This window comes from Balaenoptera borealis, assembly GCF_965194805.1.
Source record: "Balaenoptera borealis genome assembly, chromosome: 4".
NCBI classification, from domain to species: domain Eukaryota; kingdom Metazoa; phylum Chordata; class Mammalia; order Artiodactyla; family Balaenopteridae; genus Balaenoptera; species Balaenoptera borealis.
In genome coordinates this window covers 37,590,470-37,613,278 of record NC_138861.1, presented here as the reverse complement: position 1 = coordinate 37,613,278, position 22,809 = coordinate 37,590,470, and the positions used below count along the sequence as shown (strand labels likewise).

Sequence of the window (22,809 nt, the reverse complement as noted above, 5' to 3'; positions counted from 1 at the left end):
TACTTAAGGGGTATTTTTTAAAAATTAATTTTATTGAAATACAGTTGATTTACAATGTTTTGTTTGTTTCTGGTGTACTAACCAGAAATGAACAGTTTTGGGTAAAATGATTCAGTTATACATATATATAATAGTTTACGTCTGCTAATTCCAAACACCCAAATCCATCCCTTCCCCCCCAACCTTTGGCAACCACAAGTCTGTTCTCTATGTCCATTGAGTCTGTTTCTGTTTCATAGATAGGTTCATTTGTGTCATATGTTAGATTCTACATATAAGTGATATCATATGGTCTTTGTCTTCCTCTTTCTGACTTACTTCACTTACTATGATCATCTCTAGGTCCATCCATGTTGCTGCAAATGGCATTATTTCATTCTTCTTTATGGCTGAGTAGTATTCCATTTTATGTATACAACACATCTTCTTTATCCATTCCTCTGTGATGGACACTTAGTTTGCTTCTGTGTCCTGGCTATTGTAAATAGTGCTGCAATGAACATTGTGGTACATGACTCTTTTTGAGTTATGGTTTTCTCAGGGTATATGCCCAGTAGGGGGATTGCTGGGTCATATGGTAGTTCTATTTTTAGTTTTTTAAGGAATCTCCATACTGTTCTCCATAGTGGCTGTATCAATTTACATTCCCACCAACAGTGCAGGAGGGTTCCTTTTCACCACACTCTCTCCAGCATTTATTGTTTGTAGATTTTTTGATGATGGCCATTCTGACTGGGGTGAGGTGATAGCTCATTGTAGTTTTGATTTTCATTTCTCTAATGATTAGTGATGTTGAGCATCCTTTCATGTGTTTGTTGGCAACCTGTATATCTTCTTTGGAGAAATGTCTATTTAGGTCTTCTGCCCATTTTTGGATTGGGTTGTTTGTTTTTTGATATTGAGCTGCATGAGCTGCTTGTATATTTTGGAGATTAATCCTTTGTCAGTTGCTTTGTTTGCAAATATTTTCTCCCATTCTGAGGGTTGTCTTTTCGTCTTGTTTATGGTTTCCTTTGCTGTGCAAAAGCTTTTAAGTTTCATTAGGTCCCATTTGTTTATTTGTGTTTTTATTTCCATTTCTCTAGGAGGTGGGTCAAAAAGGATCTTGCTGTGATTTATGTCACAGAGTGTTCTGCCTATGTTTTCCTCTAAGAGTTTGATAGTGTCTGGCCTTACATTTAGGTCTTTAATCCATTTTGAGTTTATTTTTGTGTATGGTGTTAGGGAGTGTTCTAATTTCATTCTTTCACATGTAGCTGTCCAGTTTTCCCAGCACCACTTATTGAAGAGGCTGTCTTTTCTCCATTGTATACTCTTGCCTCCTTTATCAAAGATAAGGTGACCATATGTGCGTGGGTTTATCTCTGGGCTTTCTATCCTGTTCCATTGATCTATATTTCTGTTTTTGTGCCAGTACTGTACAGTTTTGTTTGGATATTTGCTCAGGAGTGGGACAGCTGGATCATATGGCAACTATATTTTCTGTTTTTGAGGAACCTCCATACTGTTTTCCATAGTGGCTGCACCAATTTACATTCAAGAGGTATTTTTAATTATTGTGCCAGAATAAGTTGATTAAGAGATTTTTCTCCCATCATCCAGCAGGTGGAGGAGTATGAGAAAGAAAGACCCAATTATAGGGGGACGTTGAATCTATGTTTTCTTTATGTATGATTACAGTGTGAATAAATTTGTGATCCTTCTATGCTATTATTAACCATGAGTTTACCCCCAGGATCTAGACATTACACAGTTAGAGCTGTTTTGGTGGGAGATGGCTCGAACTCACATATCCTAGCTGCTTGATTTACAATATCAAGTCTGATTCATGTTTGGGGCCAGAATTTACCTGATTAACAAACAAAAGCAGCTCAGTAACTTCCACTGGAAAATTAAGAGACAATGGAATTTTTGTAGGAAAACTGGATGTCATTTCTTAGGTATAACTCATAGGCAAGTTAAGCTTGAATCTTATAAAAACTGAAACTTTCTTTTCCTTTGGTATGATCAAATAATGCTTCATAATTTGATATTACTTTTATAGGACAATTTTTAAAAAGTCACTCCCTAGACAAATTTCATAATTTCATCTCATTAAGCTTTTTAAGAAAACATCCTGTGATTTATCCATTTCTAATCAGGGTCAGGGGTCAGATAGCACTAAAAATTAAGGGAGATAGAAAATTACAGAAAGTAAAAACGATTCCCATTATTATCATTTCACTGTAGAAAAAAAAAAAAAAAAAAGTGCCTGCGTTTTGCAGTTTTCATGAATCTTCTCTTGTCACAGCCAGGAACAGGGACCTACAAGGAGAGGCAGTACATCTGCTAAGGCAATCACAACCTCGCATCTCCCTCACCCGTTCCCTCCTCAGGGGACACCTCCGCGAGTCTGCCGGTCACAGTGGTCACGGCTGAGCTCCCACAATTATAAATAGACTCTTAGTGGTTCTGGGAAGGGTACCAGAAAATAGAGCGGTTCTGGGTGGGGTGGGAGACTGAGGCCAGGAGGTGGAGGAGGACCACGATACAAGTTAAATCGATGCCAGAACCCAGGGCTCTGTTATTAATAGTGTTTTCTTTCTCAGAAGGGACTGGTTGGGCAATGCTTTGACTCCGGGGGATTTTTTTCCCCTCTTGCCAAATCATTTGATTTCTCTGGTACATGCCCTCTTTACCTCTTCCTGGTAAGCTCCAGGGCTGATTTCCAATCGCTTCTCCCAATGGGCACCCTCTTCCAGGGTTATGTGAGCTCGTGGAGTTGATTTTTCTCTTCACAGTTTTTTGGCTACATTTATTCTACTTGGCTCTTTAAATACCACCAAAAATACACATTTCTTAAAAATATGTGTACATTGGGAAAAGTGTAAGTTTGAATAAAATGTAATGACTCGAAAAAGTTCATTATAAAACAAAGTTTTAAACAAAGGCAAAACTCCACACCCCCCAACCTTGAATCGACTACGTGGTCCAAATTATATAATAATATAGGCATAGACTAAAGTTTATTTACTATACAAATGCATAGCCAAATGCAATGGCAACATAAAACTTGGAAGGAAATATAACGAAATGTTTATAGGAATCGACCTCTATGATGTGAAATTACAAACGATTCTGATTGTTTTCTTTATAATTTTCTTCACTTTCAAAATTTCTCTGTAATAAGCATCTATAATTTTTATAATAAGGAAAACTATTTTAAAACCACCAGCTATTTTTTGTTTCCTTTGTCATATCAGCTAGGATTTACATTTTTCTAAAATGACAATAGAAATGTGTATGCCGCTGCTGGCGGGTGGAGAGCATAATATAGGAAGAGGGAAGGAGAGAACAGTATTTTCAGAAGGAATGAATTTATGCTATTGTCTTAGACATAAAGGATTTTACTTGAATTGCTCCAAACTTCTCATTTACAAACATGAGTTATAAACTGTTAAACTGTAATGACCATTGGCTGGATTTTGACAATGCAAAAGGCATTTTGCCCTTCTTTTTTTAAAATTTTTATTTTATCTTGGAATATTGTTGATTTACAATGTGTTAGTTTCAGGTATACAGCAAAGTGATTCAGTTATGTATATATATATATATATATTCTTTTTCAGATTCTTTTCCCATATAGGTTATTACAGAATATTGAGTAGAGTTCCCTGTGCTATACAGTAGGTCCTTATTAGTTATCTATGTATTTTATATATAGCAGTGAGTATATGTCGATCCCAACCTCCTATTGCCTTTCTAATAACAGTTATTTTTTTCCAGTAATGACCTTTTACCCAGTCTAGTTCCACTGTTACCAGGGGTCCCACGCTTCCCTGGACTGGGGGCAAGTACATGGACACAAGTTTAGCCCGTTCCCTATAAATCTGAATTTTGAACAGAGGAAAAAGGGACCGAGGACTTGGTGGAACTCCATTAGCTGCTTGCAGCGCCTTGTCGTGCTTGCTTCCTTGTCTGGGACCTGCGTTGTTATTTAACAAGTTCTGTAACTGTTCTCAACTGCAATGCTCTTGCCTTCCTTGTGAGATCCCTCCAAGTAAATTTCCTTTTGCTTAAGTTGATCAGAAGCAGTTTCCTTTGCTTGCAGTCAAAGCACGTGTGTTGTAGGGTGATTTTACAGCTGGACTGGAACAGCTCTTTGCTTATTTCCACAGACCCCTGGAAGTCTGGCTTTGACTCTTGGCCAACTGAAGGTCCGTGGGCTAACTAACCAACCAGCTCATGATTTATGAGGCACTGCTAACAGTCTGAAACTCCCCTGGTGAAACCCAGGGCCAGATTTTTTGTTGCTGGCTCTCTGCTGGTGTAACCAGTTAGCCTGGCTTGGTTAAGGTGACCAAGAGGCATACAAGACTAATGGGAACTTATGCCTGGAGGTCTTGGGAAACCAAGATTCACAGCACAAATCCTTGTGGTTTAATATGGAGACCAAGCAGCTTCTTCTAAAAATAAGAACGCTGGAGCCCTTTGCCTGGAAGTTTCTCAGATTCTCAGTGCTTGCATGTGCTTTCTCTTGGTAAACCAGGGCTTTTGCCTTATTTTAAGCCTTATGAGAGTGTGCTCTGTGAAGTCTCCTGAGTCCTTTAGCCTAACTGAACCTGAGAATCATTATGGGACCCTAACTGGCATGGAAGTGAATAGCAGTTACAAGCTGACGGAAGACCCTAGATGGTGGGCAGAGCCTGGGATAAAGAGTAGGTGGAGGTACCATTTCAGATGGAGAGAGAGACTGGGGAGGCTAGCAGTCTTTTTTTTTTTTATTGAAGTATAGTTGATTTATAATGTTGTGTTAATTTCTGCTGTACAGCAAAGTGATTCAGTTATACATATATATACATTCTTTTTCAAATATTCTTCTCCATTATGGTTTATCACAGGATATTGAATATAGTTCTCTGTGCTAAACAGTAGGACCTTGTTTTGTATCCATTGTTTTTAACCTCAGCCTCCTACTCCATCCGTCTCCCAACCCTCTCCCCATTGGTAACCACAAGTCTGTTCTCTATGTCCGTGAGTCTGTTTCTGTTTCATAGATAGGTTCATTTGTGTCATATTTTAGATTCCACATATAAGCAATATCATATGATATTTGTCTTTCTCTTTCTGACTTACCTCACTTAGTATGATATTCTCTAGTTGCATCCATGTTGCTGCAAATGGCTTTATTTCATTTTTTTTATGGCTGAGTAGTATTCCATCGTATACATGTACAACATTTTCTTTATCTATTCATCTGCAGATGGACATTTAGGTTGTTTCCATGTCTTGGCTATTGTGAAGAGTGCTGAGGCTAGCAGTCTTTAATAACAACTCCAGAGAGGGGAAATGTGCAGTAATTTCTTCATGAGTGGGTGAAAAACTAAGGGACACCCTAGACAATTTTTCTAAGATACTGTAAATCATAATGATGTTAGGAAAGATCTGGAACATCTTCTGCATATGATGTAAACCCCTCCTGTCACTGGAATGATGTCACAGCCATGGCTTAATGGCAGAGCTAATGAGCGTGTGTTAATTGTTCTTCTTGGCTGCTTCATCTTGGTCTTGCCTCCTCCACATAATTTCATTCTCTGGTTGCATCCTTTGTTCCTCTCTACTATTCTGCAGTTGCTTGGTGAATCTTAATCTAAGATCTAGTGGGCTTTTTGAGAATAAGTAAACTGTATGTTCCAAAAATGCTGTTTTTGCCTTGTGGTCAAGCTGTAGACTAATTCTGGTCCACAGAGAATTACAGGATACACAATCCCCATGACTCCGTGCCTCTCATTTAGAAGGAATCTCTTGCCTCATTGTACTATCACAGTTATTTTTGCATCTTTTTTATCTCCCCTACTAGCTGTGGACATCTTAATTGCAGTGACTTGTCATTTATCTTTCCATCCTCAACACCATCAAGCAAATGCCTTGCACATAGTAGGTGCTCAATAAGCATTTATAGATGAAATATACATGTGTTTGTATCTATACATTTGATGGACAAACTACCAAAAGCCCCCCAAAACCTATGTTTTGCCTTCTGCTCTATTGTCATAATTTTGAGAGTGACAAAAAAGAAGTATAATAAATTGATACAAGACAGGAATTTTAAAATGCAGCATCGAATATTTGGAATACAATGATTTTTGATCATGTACATCATTTGTTGGCTTTGAGTCCCAGTCCAGACACAGCTTAATCTCTTTCCTGATCTAGCCAGTATAGTGCTGTGGGATGAGGACCGGCATTCCTGAGGAGGAGCCAGAGGACTCTAGATCCCCCAAAGCCTTTAAATTAATCCAGGAAAATGCATTGTGTTCAATATCATTTTACTTGTGCTTTGTTGAATTTTAATTCTTGAAAAGGGCTGAAGTCCCACAGAGTAAGGCAGTTTTGTACAGCAGCTAGATGTATAGATTCTGGAGACAGACTGCTTGGAATCAAATTACATTCCTACAATTGCTGGTCATGGCCTTGGGCAAGTCACTTAACCCTGGTCTGCCTTAACTTCCACACCTGTAAAATGGGGGTAATAAAAGTACCTACCTTTTAGGGACTTATGAGGATTAAATGAGTTAATTTGTCTAAAGAGTGAAGAATAGTATCTGACACGTAGTAAGCCTCTCCCTCCTCCTTTCATGTACTTATTCAAAGAACTCCATATCTAAGGCCTCATCAGCCAGGAGTTTTGGATACAATCTAGAAGACTGCTAGTAACCTGGTGTTCTCTACACCTCTCTCTGGGTTATCCTTATATATGTTCTCTCTGGCAGGTCTTCCGGTGCAAATACATGTTGGAACAGGCTGGGTATAGTCCTTTTCCTACTGGTCGGGCACCTTTTCATTTTCATAGGACTGGATAACAAATACAGAGGCCTAAATCAATTAAGGAGGAGGAAATCTTGAGTAAGAAGGCCTTTTATTCAGATAAAGATGGAAGTGTGTCCCATTAAATGAAAAGAATAAGGAACAGTTAAGTCCCAGACATGATCCAGGTCTCCCTCTAAGAAGTTTATTTGCGAGTCTTGTTATAGAACAGTCCTTTCTAGCCTTCCCTGGGGGACCCTGCTTCAGTGCATAAGGCAGGCTATTTCACAGCTCTTTGAAAGACAGCATTACACCCTTCACCTTCACCTTTGAAAGGCATATATGATGGCTGCCCCAAACCAGTCTTGAAACCCTCAGAAAAAAAAAAAAGAGTAACATTCAATTTAAGAGATATCATGACCTAATTGAGATCACTTAGACCAAACCAAATATTTAAAATTAAAATAACTAAAATTGTCGAATAGTATGCCTTTTCTTTGACAGATGCCTTTTGCTTCCTCTCTGATGTTATGCGTGCTAGCTTCTAGAGACGAGTGCATGTGCACGTGTTGACGTGAAATCCTCCCTCACCCAAATGACTTGGGAGGCCAGCATCACACGATGGAGTGCTGGGAACATGGGAGGCTTCTAGACGAAATACCTCAAGGAGCAGTGTACCTCCCCTGAGATGTCAGTGGTGGGGAACCCCTGTAGAATCTCCCCTTTAAAGGGTTTAAGTGTTCAGGCAGCCTGAGCAATCAGAGAAACCAATGGGGCTGCTACCATTGTGAAGGATGGTGTCACTGATGGTTTGAGAGGCCTCCCGGTGTTAAAATTCACCTCTGAACCTACACAAATTACACAAATATCAGAAAGTTTACCACGTTATTTTTAAAAAAGCCAAACGAAACACGACTCTGCTGTCAACTGACCACTACTCGTGATTCTAGGATTAGAAGCTGACACGAGGTTCAGAAGGCCTGGGGGTAGTAATCCGTAGTTTAGAAAAATTATTTCAATAATAGAAGTCTTTATTGAAATCTGTTTACCTTCTTTCCTTAGGGTTCATTCCCTTCAACTTGGCATTTCACAAGACATTCTGATTCTTTAATGTCTCCACTTGACCACTAGATGGCAACATTGTTCTTTCACGTCACAACTCTGACTACAATAAACACGACGGATTTATTTTTCTAACAACCAAATTTAAAAAATTAAAAAGCAAAGACTAGTAATTGAAATGCATCCCTCTGTGTCCTAGGAAAGGTGGAGCATATTAAATTATGAATTTGCACTTTACATACCTAGAAAGTGTACTAAACAGCGTTCTGTTTTTATGCCTCTTTTGAAAACAGGTGATTTGTGCCTGGTGCTTATAGAACATACAGTGGTCTCAGTTCCTCTGGTTTTTGTGGCTGCAAGGAACTACCCAGATATTGGAGGATTTTTTAAAAAATCATTTAACATCTCTCTTGATTTTGCAACATTCTGGAGCAGTGGTTTCCAAACCCAGAGGCATACTATTAAATAAATAAATAAAAGATTCCAGGGACGTTCCCTCAGAGATTCTCATTCAGTACATCTGAAGTGGGGCATGGGAGTCTGGATTCTTAAAAGCACCTTCACATGCTTCCAATTATCAGTAAGCCGGGAAGTGGACCTAGTGTCCTTAATTTCTCTGGCACCAGAATCCTCAGAACAAAATGTTTTAACTCAATGTAATTTAAAATTGCCATATACACTTTTTTTAGGGAAAATGTCTTAACTAAAAATACTCAAGCATCTCAATTACAAAAAAGTCAAAACTGTAAAAATAGTAGAGCTCTAGTAATTGAAATATTTATTCATCTGATGTATCTAAAACAACGGTTATCAAACCTGTGTGTGGGCCGGCATTGACGTGATGAGAAAGTAGCTTGGGAACAATGCCTTTTCTCCTGTGTGTTTTTTATGAATGAAGATTCTCAAACTGGGGCGTGGTGGATTTCTACAGAAATGATTTCAGATATTCCAGAATGATGCCCCTCTATTGTTATTATATTAAATATTAGGATGTATATCTCTAAAAATCATTAATTGTAACTTGAAAAATTTGAGGGGCCCGTCAGCTATATGAAGTACTGGGTTTTTTGGTCATTATTCGTTTTCCCTCTCCTCTCCTCTCCTCCTCTGTCTGTCTTTCTCTGTGTTTCCCTATCTCTTTCTCTCTGTTACTTTTTGCTCTTGGTCCTTATTTAGTTTTTGTTTTAATGTGATAGGTTTAGACCAACTCAGCACTATTCAAGTATTATTTGCCTTGACTCATTTGAGTCCATGGACCTCATGATTTTTTTTCCCTCTATCTAATATGATCTTTTCTGTTCTGTAATTAAAAGTATCATGGTGATTAGCATTAGAAAATAAACACCACCGTTTCTGGTGTTAACTCATGGTTTTAAATAAAGGCCCTCATAATGACAATTTAAAGAGAATGGTTCTTTCTTGAATGTATTTAAAATGAAACTGCACATTCTTTTTAAACATTATAGAACTATTTTATTTTCATTGAAGAAGAACTCCAGAATGCCATTCCATGATTCTCCAGTTTAAAAGAATCAAATCTGCTGCTCACAAGACTATACTTATATGACTTTTGTTGCTAGCAGGCAAGATTCTGGGAAACTTACTGCTTTGTTAAATTCACGTGTCTTCTTTTGTTTCTTTGGTTCTTTAAAAAATCCTTGAATTTAAGGACAAGAAGAGTCCTACAAGTTTTCTAGTTCATAAAAGGCACTTCTAATTTTTAAAAGACAATTGCAAAAAAAGAAAAAGCCTATGAGAAGATAGAGCATGAACTGAAATGTGCATTGGCTTCAGACTCAGGCACAAGTCAGAGGAACCCTCACTCAGGCAGCTTCTCGTTCTTCTTGTCATGGATGGTGTCCACACGTTCCCCTCCCTGCAGCCCAGTGGTGGTCCTGGGTGGTAGGAACAGAGTAAACAGAACATTCTGTTCGGGAAGTCTTAATTTAGAGGCAGAATCTCTGAAGGCACACCGATGGGAGACGCTTCTGCAGAGCTGGGCCAGCAGAGGGACCTGGCGTTCTGCACATTTGTCCAGGGTGGCACGGGAAACTGTGTGTCCAAATAAACATTTATTGTCTGCGAATTGTATTACCCGTTCCTCTCCTTTAAAAAATTCAAGAGAATTATCTGCAGGAAAACATTCAGATTTAGATCAAAACAGAAAAATGAAGCTGTGCTCTGTAGTGAGAAAGCTGTACCTCTTCCCTCCTGAAAAATTGGCAGTGATTTTGATTAGCGGGAACCACTGACACTACAAATCAACCCTGTTTTAATTTTTAAAAGACAGTTGAGGTGTGTTTCACAGTACCTTGTGCCTGTGCTAACTAAAAAATTAAAATAAATTTTAAAAGTATTTGAAGCTAAAAAAAAAAGTGTGTGTGTGTATATGGGGGCGGGGGAGTTGAAGCCTCTAAATTTAGAAGATGCCAGATCTTAAACACCAGAAAACCCTGTCCTGGTTTCCAAATGTTTACCTTTCTGCAAAGCTGGGCCCCTGATTACCTTCTGTCTTCAAAAGGAAATCCTGGCACCTAGAAGATGGGGCTGACAGTATTACAACGACTTGTTTAATGAGCAGCATGATTGAACCACGTAGGGGACGCTGAGGAATTTTCTCGAAAGGACTAGGTTTGGTGTTTGCATCTTGTTATGTTGCATGCTTCCACTGCACCTTATTTTGACAAGCTATCGAAAAGTTTGGGATGAGCATGGGCAATTTTTTTTGTTTGTTTTTAAACCCGGTTGCTAAAAAAAGAAACGGTACCTTCCCTCACCTGCCTCTAATGGAATCCGGGCTGTGCCCTTTAAGAGAGCACGTGGCATTCATAGAGCACCAAAGATTCTCCAGGTCTATATATACTGATGGGCAGGGACCTCAGGAGATGTGCTTATTCTTTTAAAACACTAAGCCACCCTCCACTAAGTAAAGGCTATTTAGTAAATGGTAGGCAAATTGCCAGTGCTGAGGGCTGGCAGAAGCTCATCTTTAGAAATCATTAACTGCATTCCAGGCTTCTTCTTGGAGCTGCAGCTCCATTTCCGGTGTCTGCAACCTCCCTCCTCTGAGATGAGTATTACTCATCTCCAGTCTTTAATTCCTCCATAGACTGTACACGTTCTGCCTCTCACATGTAAGATCACTGGCTTGAGAAGTCTACCTAAATTTTCCTTCACAAATTTACAGTGATTACCTTTTTTCTTATTAGAAAAATATAGAACATCCCTTTCCTTTGTCAAGACAAAACTCCAAATTCCTTTAGTTTTATGCATTTGTCATTTTGCTTCTGAAGTTTGTATGTCTTTCTCAGCTAGTTCAATTTATCTTCTGAATCATCTGGAACTTTCTCCCATTTCCCTTATTTATGGAGCAATGAACTGAAAATAAGAGGATATGAAGTGACTAGGAAATGCTGAATCAAAAGAAACTTAGGATAATATACTGAAAACCATACATAGAAATATAGTATAAACCTACTATTGTGGAATTCTAAATTTCATGGTTGACTAGTAGAAAGAACAAAATTTCATGTCCTATTAGTAAGCAGCTTTATTCCCTCCCAAGTGATAGAATCAGACTTATTTACTTAACAGAATCCCTTAAAAGCGAACAAGGGGTTATGAATAGACTATAGACCCCAGACTCTTCTTTTTCTTTAATTAATTTTTATTGGAGTATAGTTGCTTTACAATGTTGTGTTAGTTTCTGCTGTATAGCAAAGTAAATCAGCTATATATATACACATATCCCCTCTTTTTTGGATTTCCCTCTCATTTAGGTCACCACAGAGCATTGAGTAGACAGCCTCTTCTTCTTTTATCCTAGAATTTTCAGATTTTTGTGTATAGTATTTTCTTCTTCATGTCTTCATGGCAAAAGAGAGTCTATATTGTTCAAAGACTGCATTATTTACCTACTTCAGAGTCATTTTGCAAGAATGGTTTAAAGATTGGGACATAACTGCAAACATCTGCAAGACAAGAGGTGTATATTTGTAAAAACAGATGCATAGTTGCAAGGCTTTCAAAGAAAAAGACTATAGGACTGATTTTGTAGAGATTCAGCAATATTGTGATTAAATTGAACATCTGCTCTCCTTTGGACAGACTTCTGTATTCACAAGGTCGAAGATTTCCCTCCACAGAGCTGTAGACGAGATGGCGTAAAATAACAGTAGTCAGGTTTTAAGGGGAAATGCTTCCAAGATCGGGAAGCACATATTGCGACCAGCCATAACTAGTAAAAGGTACAGTTGATTCAGAGAAAACTCTTCAAACTGACTCAGAAAGCAAGCATGCAAACTAGGTTGCAGAATGGACGGTAGCACCCGTCACAAAAGAATGGACGGTAGCGCGCGCGCGCGTGTGTGTGTGTGTGTGTGTGTGTGTGTGTGTGTGTGGTGTTTTCTGTGGCCGAGGGCTTTTCGCCTCTGAGGCAACAGACAGTAAGAGGGGGTAGTGGTAGCCAGAATTGCTTGGCTAATTCTTTCTCAGTTTTAATGATCAAGACCCAAACAAATCCAAACTTTTAGAAGGAGAGCGGGGTGTTAACTTCTTCTTTTAAATTGAGGTATAGTTAATTTACAATGTTGTGTTAGTTTCAAGTGTACAGCAAAATGATTGTTATGCATATATGTATACATACATATACATATATATTCTTTTTCAGATTCTTTTCCGTTATAGGTTATTACAAGATACTGAATATAGTTCCCTGTGCTACACAGTAAGACCTTGTTGTATATAGTAGTGTGTATCTGTTAATCCCAAACTCCTCATTTATTTCTCCCTCCCCAGCAACCCCATTCCCTTTGTTAACCATAAGGTTTTTTCTATGTCTGTGAGTCTATTTCTGTTTTGTAAATAAGTTCATTTGTATCCTTTTTTTAGGTGGAGGGTGTTAACTTCTAAACAAAACCACAGGAAATGGAACCCCGAGGAGAGAAGCCATTGACAACCAGGGAACATTAGAGCAGAAAGGATCCTTGGGACTCTGGGATGTCCAGGTTATGGAGAAGGAAGCTGGGCCCAGGTAATGTTGCCTGGTCAGGGATCCCCCAGCAAGACCATGCTGGCCAAGTCAGCTCCCTGCACACCCTGCTAGGTCATTGCCCTTCTAGGTCAGATGGGTCATGAGTCCTTGCCTTTCTTTCCCCACCAGCTCTCCTCTTCCTTACTCTTCTCGAGGGGAAAATGATCTTGAAGTGACAATATGAATACTTGCTGGATTTGATTTTGGTGAATTAAATAAACGGTTTAAGCCAGATCACCGGAGAACTGTGTATTTCACCTGGTGGAGAAAGGACTCCGGTGAAGTCTGCTTTTTTGTGATGCTACTAACTTGGGTTGTATTGTATCTAGGAGGAGGATCTGCTAGAAATCTGCTATTCTGCTCCCTGCAGGGATTCCCAGACTGCCCTCCACAAAATCAGGCTGCTGGGAATGGTTTGACATGACCCAGGGGAAGATATTTTTAAAGTTTCAGAATCCAGGAAAAGCTGTGTTTCTCCCCAACAGTTTGTATGTGTTTTTTTCAGAGGCTGTGAGTCTTGTAACTGTTTCTTTTTCGATCAGGCAGTTAGCAAGCATGATTTGTTACTAGAAAAGCAGTATAGGGTGGTGATTAGAGCCCAAACCTGAGAACCAGAAGGATCCAGGTTGGTGGCTTAGCACCCACACTTGGTCACTGGAAGCCTCGGTTTTCTCATCTGTGAGATGAAGATGATCATAATCTTCCTATGGCTCCACTGTGAAGAATAGACTTTTTCACAATGATAACGGAGGTAAAACATTGGGCAGCTTTTGTGGCCCATGCTAAGTGCTTAATAGATGTCAGTGATTACTATTATTTATTCATGCAACAAACAATAACATACAGTTAAGCCATAATACACCAGGCACTCTGCTAAATGCTGGGAATAAAAGACAGAGCGACTTATTTCCAGTTCCTATTCTCAAAGAGTGTGTTATCAGACAGCATAAGCAGGCTATTAAGTAAATGGTCAAGTGTGACAGATGGAGGGTGGTGAGGTGAGAGCAGGTTTCAGGAGCCTCGGAGCTGGGAATGAGCCCAGAACTGGAGGAAGATCAGGTATAGGTTCACCCAGTGGAGAGGCAGAAAGCCTCGCTGGGAAAGCTATGCAGGGAAGGGCACACCTGAATTGTTGACCAAGGTTCCATGTGGCCGGAGGGATGAGGTTGAGGGCAGTGATGAGCCAAGTCACGAGAGCCTCGTAAGCTACAGGGAAGAATCCTGACATTATCCTAAATACAGCGGGAAGCCATCGATGTGCTGCAAGCAGGAATAAGACCTGATCTGATTTGATTTTTAAAGGTACTACTCAGGCATGGAGAATGAGATTAGAGGGGGCCAGGCTGGAGGCATGGAGGTGAATTGGGCCTCGATGGGCCCTGGACCTGGATCGGGCATCCACAGAGCCAGATGTACACTTTCCACCTGCCAGCAGCCATACAGGAGTGAATGGTTTACATTTATATATTTTGGAATATTTCCTTTGATTTTTTAAAAGACCCATTTCCCTTGGCTTTAATTTCAACTATTTATCGTATACTTTTGCACTGTGTGACTTTTGGTTAGCCTCCTCAAAGATATTTTGTGGAATGAAGATGGAGAGGAAGAAAGGAAGGAAAGATGGAAGAAAGAGAGGAGAGAGTACTCGCGGACTGGTGCTCCTTTTAAAAAATACATATATTTCAGTCCCAGTCTCCCAATTTATCCCTCCCACCCTTACCCCCCTACTATATATAAAATAGATAACTAATGAGAACCTTCTGTGTAGCACAGGGAACTCCACTCAATACTCTGTAATGACCTATATGGGAAAAGAATCTAAAAAAAAAAAAAAAAGAAAAGAGTGGACATATGTATATGTATAACAGATTCACTTTGCTGTACACTTTGCTGAAACTAACACAACATTGTAAATCAACTATACTCCAATAAAAATTTTTTAAAAAAACACATGTATTTTTAAGAGCTGTAAGGTTTCTGATTCAGGAGAAAGGCCACAGAGCAGACTCTGTGGTATGTTTCCAACCATCAAGTGCATTATATCCTTGTTGAGGATGTGACCCAGATGGCCTTACCATTTTAGGACAAACCCCAGCTTTCCTCCCCTGTTAAACATCTGACCATAATTCAGATATCTGTGTATTTAAGCCTGTACAGCCAGAACAGTTTATAGAGTTCATCCCCTGTTTACCCAGCAAGGTGTGTCAGGGAGAAAGACCTGTGTAGCCAGGTGATAACTCAGTTGCATAGTAGGCTGACCTGAGCCCTTTGAATTCAAACAAAAGAAGTTCTCAACCTGATTGGATTTAACCTATGCTGACTTCTGCTTCATCTACCCTAAAGCAGGGATGATACAGTCACGCAAGCAGGGAACCTGTTGGATGTTAATGGGGGGTTTTCAAGTTTGTCTTGCTTTTCTTAAACTATTAAGAAGGAACAAAAAACATTACTTCGAATGGAATCCGTTTCCAGGAAGGAGGAAAAAAAAACCCTGAGAATTTATTATTAAAGAAAGAAATAGAGCCAAGGTGAAAAAAATGCCTCCTCACATCTCCTGGCCAGGTGCTCCGTGCATATAAATGTTTCAAGTTAAGCTTTAAGATCAAGGGAAAGTCTGTAGGGAGCCTTGTTTCCTGGAGATCTGCTTGCTGGAACTGCTCCCGAATATAGGCTGCCCATTTTTATTTGGTTATTAAGGATTAAAGGGGTTGATGATTCTGGAATGGTAGTTCCTTGGTTTCCATTAACTTTGTACAAGAGAGTGAAATGCAAGCTTCCAAGGCAGGGTTTGCATATGTATTTTGGGCTATCAGTTCCCATCCCTCCCTGTCATCTTGTGTGTATGTTTAACATGAAATTGCCCTTCCTTTCATGAGCTCAAATCAGAAAGCAGCTTCGCTGCAATGATTGAGAATCTCGGTGCCTCTCAGAAATCCTCCTGGTTTGCACAGGAGTGTGAAGGGAAGATGAAAAGAATTTCACATGAGATGGCTGGTTGCTCCAGATATCTCCGCTGAGCAAATCGCCCTGGAAAGCAACTCGCCCTTCCCAAGTTTGCTGGGCTTTCAGCGTCTCTGAATACACGAGCAGGGAGGTGACCCATCACTCCATGTCCGGATATAAAATTTTGCTTTTTTATTGCTGGTGTCACAGCGTGTCCTCAAAACTAAACCGTGTCTGAAGTTACTTTTGTAAAGTGCCTATGAAAGTTTAGTGATAAAATAACATAGACTTGAAGAGAATGCCTTGCCATTGTGGTGGGTCATTTTATTACAAAGATCTCAGAGTTTGGGGTCATGAATGCTTATTGCAATAATAGTCATTAAAATAAAAGTACCAATAAAGAGCTCAGCCATCAAAAAGAATAAAATAACCCAAATAAAAACCAATTCCTGATTTCATCCACTCCTAGCAGAATGAAGACCCAGAGTTTATAAAGATTTACAGTCTCTGTCATCAACAGTTTTCAACCTCACAACAACTCAGGAAGTTAAACCTATAGACCAACCGGTTGAGTCTAAGGGACCAAAGTGACTTGTCCCATGTCACGTGACTAGCAAATCATCCAATCTGGAGTGGAACCTATATGTTTTGACTCGGATTCTTGTGATTTCAATACTGCACATTTTTCTTCAAGTATTCCTATTTTGTAGCACAGAAGTAGGCTGCAAAGTGTGAATAGTGAAAGACTGGCTACAGAAATATAGTTCTGGAACAGTATCTCTTACTGACTATGTTTTTCATTGAAATTTGCGTATGCTCAGGGCCTAATTTATTTTATATTCTACCTTCATAGTTTCATGTTCGTGGCTACTCGATATCATGGCTATTTTAAGAGTTGTAATCAATGATTATATGTTCATAGTCATTACTTCTTAATAATGGACACAGTTAAAGATTATAAATGTGTAGTTTCACTTCGTAGTAGTAGCAATCTTCGGCTGAAACATGAACTGCTTCTGTTTGAGATGGAATAATAGCCTAGAAATTAAGACTTAAAAATATTTTAGTGCTGTGCATACTAATCCTTAGACCTCTGCAAGGTATTTGCTTGCTCACTGCTTTTAGAATGCTCTGGTCTCTCATACAGAGTGAAGTAAGTCAGAAAGAGAAAAACAAATACTGTATGCTAACACATATATATGGAATCTAAAAAAAAAAAAAATAGTTTTGAAGAACCTAGGGACAGGACAGGAATAAAGACACAGACATAGAGAATGGACTTGAGGACACGGGGAGGGGGATGGGTAAGCTGGGACGAAGTGAGAGAGTGGCATGGACATATATACACTACCAAATGTAAAATAGATAGCTAGTGGGAAGCAGCTGCATAGCACAGGGAGATCAGCTCGGTGCTTTGTGTCCACCTAGAGGGGTGGGAAGGGGAGGGTGGGAGGGAGACGCAAGAGGGAGGGGATATGGGGATATATGTATATGTATAGCTGATTCACTTTGTTATAAAGCAGAAACTAACACACCATTGTAAAGCAATTATGCTCCAATAAAGATGTTAAAAAAAAAAAATGCTTCTGAACGCTGCTGTTCCAGTCTGGGATATAGAGGCGTTAGAGAAACCTCACCTTGAGAACAGCATTGTTCAGAGCAGAGGACAGTCCATTTTATTTACTATTTGAATAAATCTTAGGAAAAATTCATACACAGGCATTTGGGGTGCTGAGTTTAGCCATGATCAGATGTGGGATTTGACTCCCTCTCTCGGTCCCACCAGCAGTGCCTTAACATGTGGGTCTTTAAGAAGAGGCGAATCAGCCTCACTCACCCACACGACAAGTCTCCACCCCATTTCCACTGTGCTTCGGGCACTGAGCTGATCACCCAGAAGTCAGCTAGAGAGAAGACATCACTGACCTCAAAGAGCTTTGAGTCAGCAGATCCAGCAGTCAATAGGAGGCTGGTGGGAAGGGGGCATCCTCAGTAGGCCGACCCTCGTGGAAACGCTGAAGAATCAGTATTGTTTCAGCATAACCATCACTGTTACGGAAATGAATGTGATGGCAATAAACTAATTATTTTCTACTGTAATTCTTATTGCCAATGCACATGGTGAAAATTTGTAAAATAATTTACCATTGTGTCGCACCAAAGTTTTTCCTAAATAGTATTCATTATTGTAAGACAACTCTGCTTCGGGTTGAATTGTTTGGGGATAAGAATGAGAAAACATAAGGAGAATTAAGCTAACAGACAAACCAATAAAACGAAAATTGCAACTTGGGTGATCTAAGAAAACCCAGACTGCAAATTCCACCAGGGCCAGTAATAGTTTCCCTTTAAGTTTTGTTTTTTCCAGAACTCTGTTTTAGTATTACAGCAATAACTGAGATTCCATAGAATGGATGGTTTAGAGTTCATTCCCATGCATTTTTATTTCTAGATCTTTAAACAACTCTATGACTATGACCTAGGCAGAGCAGATTTTAGTATCTTCATTATATAGAGGAGTAAACTACATTTACTACTTTTATCCCTGTAGTTTACTACAGGGATATATTAAGATACCAATTAGTAGTAGAGACTGGAACTTAACTTCAAATCCAATCATCTTTCTACTACTTTCTGCCTTTCTACTGAGAATTCTAAATCAGGTCTTCAAAAAATTTGAATATGATCAGCAGTTGTATGCAGAATTTAAAATACCCAGTATGTCTAGGTAAGTAGCTATTTGGGAGCTAAGTGATCTTCAAATTACCCACCCTTCCAAGCAACTCCATATCAGAACCAAGAGTGAATTCAGGAGTTTTTCCCATCTTCAGAATAGAGGATCCTTTGGGAAAATAATTTTAAAGGTTGTGGATCACCAGTCAATTTTGACTGGTGATTTTTTTAAAAAAATTAATTAATTATTTATTTATTTATTGGCTGTGTTGGGTCGTTGGGTCTTCATTGCGGTACGTGGGCTTCTCACTGTGGTGGCTTCTCTCATTGTGGAGCACGGGCTCTAGAGCGCAGGCTCAGTAGCTGTGGCTCATGGGCTTGGTTGCTCCACGGCATGTGGGATCTTCCCGGACCGGGGATTTAACCTGTGTCCCCTGCATTGGCAGGTGGATTCTTAACCACTGCGCCACCAGAGAAGTCCTAATAATTTTTTTTTTTTTTTAAACCAAAGCATCTGGCAGTCATGTCTTACTTCTTCCTGCTGCCAATAGCTGGACCCACACACGTTCAGACCTCACACAAAAATGCCAATGCCTGCCCATTTTTTCACTATGAAGAAGCATTTTCAGTCAAAGCAGAGAGAAATGAGGCTCTGCCTGTCTGTTGCAATAACATTAATATTATCTCTGTAAAGATGCTTTTAGAAGTAAGAAGTTAAATGCAGAGCCCTGGAGATGCCTAGGAGCACACATGAGATAAGCACAGCCATTCACGGAAGACCTAAGAAACTGAAAATTTGCAGGATAAACTTTTCACCATGACAAAGTAGAGCAATGTTACCTATTCCAATATGAGATTGACAGCAGGAAATAATGACAGTAAGGTTAATGTAGGATGTATTTGTGATACAGAGAGGTGGAAGAGATACATATGTATGCATTCTTGGTCAGAATACGTCACGATATTATTAACTACCCATGTAAATTTAGGCTTAGGGAATAAAAAGGCTGAAATTTGAGGGAGGCAAAGTCAGTGTGGCTATAGATAAACTAAGGAAGAGTAGATATGAAATAAACATTCACTGCAGGGGCTTTAACAAGGAAGACCGTTATATTAATGGATAGCACTTCAGAATTCAGAGGAGCAGAGGGTCAGCTTTGCAACCAGAGTTTCAACTGCTGAATGGAATGTGCTGAGTTAAACTGGCCTGAGATGGCCCTCACAAAGGCAGTGATGGGCCAGGCTGGCCCCTGGGGATGGGGAAGAAAATGCTGGTGTCCAGTGGCCTATTGACCACTTCACTCTTAACTTTTCAACTGCTGTTAAGTGAGAAAAGGATTTTACACACACATACACATGCACATCTATATACATGCTTGCTTATTTATGTAAGCTAAATGTAAGACAATTTTTTTAGAGCAGTTTTAAGTTCACAGCAAAATTGAGAAGAAAGTACAGAGATTCTCCATGTACCCCCTGCCCCCATACATGCGTGGCCCCCCCATTATCAACATTCCCCACCAGAGTGGTACATTTGTCATAATCAATGAACCTACATGACTCATCATAATCACCCAAAGTCTATAGTTTACATAATGTTTCACTCTTGGTCTTGTACATTCTACGGGTTTGGACAAATGTGTAATGACACGTACACATCATTACAGTATCATACAGAGATGTTTCACTGCCCTAAAAATCCTCTGTGCTCTGCCTATTCAACTCTCCCTACTCCCCCACCCCCAGTTCCTGGCACCATTGATCCTTTTACTGTCTCCATACTTTTGCCTGTTTCCAGACTGTTGGAGTTTTACAGAATGTAGCCTTTTCAGATTGGCTTTTTTCACTTAGTAATATGTATTTAAGTTTCCTCTGTGTCTTTCAAGGGTTGATAGCTCATTTCTTTCTAGTGCTGAGTAATATTGCATCGTCTAGATGTACTACAGTTTATGTATGCATTTACCTACTGAAGGACATTTTGGTTGCTTCCAAATTTTAGCAATTATAAAGAAAGTTGCCATAAATATCTGTGTGCAGGTTTTTGTGTGGACATAAATTTTCAACCCCTTTGGGTAAATACTAAGGAATATGATTACTGAATTGTATGATAAGGGTATGTTTAGTTTTGTAAGAAGCTGCAAAACTGTCTTCCAAATGTCTGTACCATTTTGCATTTCTACCAACAATGAATGAGCATTCCTATTGCTCCACATCCTCACCAGCATTTGGTGTTGTCAGTGTTCTGGATTTTTGGCCATTTTAACAGGTATACACCTGTATATTATTGTTGTCTTAATTTGCATTTCTTCTGTGACCATTGATGTGGAGCATCTTTTCATATGCTTATTTGCCATCTGTATATCTTCTCTGGTGAGGTGTCTGTTCAGATCTTTAGCCCATTTTTTAAATTGGGTTGTTTGTTTTCTTCTTGTTGAGTTTTAAGTGTTCTTTGTATATTTTGAATAACAGTCCTTTATCAGATGTGCCTTTTGTAAATATTTTCTCCTAGTCTATGGCTTGTCTTGTCATTCTCATGACGTTTTCTTTCACAGAGCAGAAGTTTTTAATTTTAATAAAGTCCAGCTTATTATTTCTTTCACAGACTGTACCTTTAGGATTATATCTAAAAAGTTATCATCATACTCAAGGTCATCTAGAATTTCTCCTATGTTATCTTCTAGAAGTTTTATAGTTTTACATTTAGGTCTATGATCCATTTTGAGTTAATTTTTGTGAAGGGTGTAAGGTCTGTGTCTAGATCCATCTTTTTGTATGTGGGTGTACCATTGTTCCAGCACAGTTGGTTGAAAATACTACCTTTGCCCCTTTGTCATAGATCAGTTGACTATATTTATGGAGTTCTATTTCTGGGTTCTTCCATTGACTTATTTGTCTATTCTTTCACCAATAGCACACTTGATTACTGTAGCTTTATAGTAAGTCTTGAAGTCAGGTAGTGTCAGTCCTCCAACTTTGTTCTTCTTCAATATTGTGTTGGCTCTGCTGGGTCTTTTACCTCTAATATAAATTTTAGAATCAGTTTGTTGATATCCACAAAATAACTTGCTGGGATTTTGATTGAGGTTCCATTGAAACTATAGATAAAGTTGGGAAGAACTGACATCTTGAGTCTCCCTATCCATGAACATAGAATATCTCTTCATTTATTTATTTCTTCTTTGATTTCATTCATCAGAGTTTTATAGTTTTCCTCATATAGATCTTGTTCATATTTTCTTAGCTTTATACCTCAGTACCTCCTTTTGTGGGGTGGTAATGTAAATGATGTTTTGTTTTGAATTTCAAATTCTACTTTTTCATTGCTGATATACAGGAAAGTGATTGGCTTTTTTTGTATTAACCTTGTATCCTATCCTGAAACTGTGCTATAATCCCTTGTTAGTTCTAGGAATTTTTTTGTTGTTGATGCTTTCAGATTTTCTACGTAGATGAACATGTCATCTGTGAACAAAGATGATTTTATTTCTTCCTTTCTAATCTTGGAAAGGATATCTTTTCTTATCTTGTCTTATTGCATTAGCTAGGACTTTTAGTACAATGTTAAAAAGAAGTGGTGAGAGGGGACGTCCTTGCCTTGTTCCTGATCTTAGTGGGAAAGTTTCTAATTTCTCATCATTATGTATAATGTTAGCTGCAGGTATTTTGTAAATGTTCTTGATCAAGTTGAGGAAGTTCCCCTTTATCCCTAATTTGCTGAGAGTTTTTATCATGATGGGTGTTGTATTTTACCAAATGCATTTTCTGCATTTATTGATATGATCACGTGATTTTTCATTTTTAGCATGTTGATGTGATGGATTACATTAACTGATTTTTTAATGTTGAATCAGCTTTGCGTACCTGGGATATATCCCATTTGGTCATAGTATATAATTCTTTTTACATATTGTAAGCATGCATATTTATTTAATTTCCTATTTACACTTCTAAATTTATGAGTGAGAGGAGAACATTTCCTAGACATTTAAAAAGATCTAAATGTCTACAACTGTTGGTTTATGTCATGAACTGAATATGAGGTCTGCATTTTCACGTTGATTTTGATCTCTATATTGAATTCTGCAGATTAACGATGCTGGAAGTTTTCTCTTTGAAGATGATGGTAATGATCAGACTCTCTGCAGTCTTGTACTTACCTAAAATTTGATACTATGGGCAAAAATTATAGTATATTCATCTTACTTTAAAAAAGTACAAACTGTGTTTTTAGGAATATAATTTTAGAATTTCAAGTATGTGCACTTAGCAAAGATTTCACTACCCCACGATTTATGTCTGCTTTTTATTTTCCA

General features: G+C 38.8%; 2 long non-coding RNA genes across 6 annotated transcripts in view; both read left to right on the top strand.

Annotated features, from left to right (window-relative positions):
* LOC309627249 overlaps positions 1 to 13,114 on the top strand; it is a 27,704-nt gene extending 14,590 nt beyond the window's left edge. Inside the window, exon 2 of the long non-coding RNA XR_014243626.1 lies at positions 12,739 to 13,114. This is a non-coding gene — a long non-coding RNA (uncharacterized lncRNA). The remainder of the gene's footprint in view (positions 1 to 12,738) is intronic.
* The window catches only part of LOC309627245, a 200,907-nt gene that overhangs the window by 128,563 nt on the left and 49,535 nt on the right, over positions 1 to 22,809 (top strand). The gene's annotated exons all lie outside the window — the stretch shown is intronic.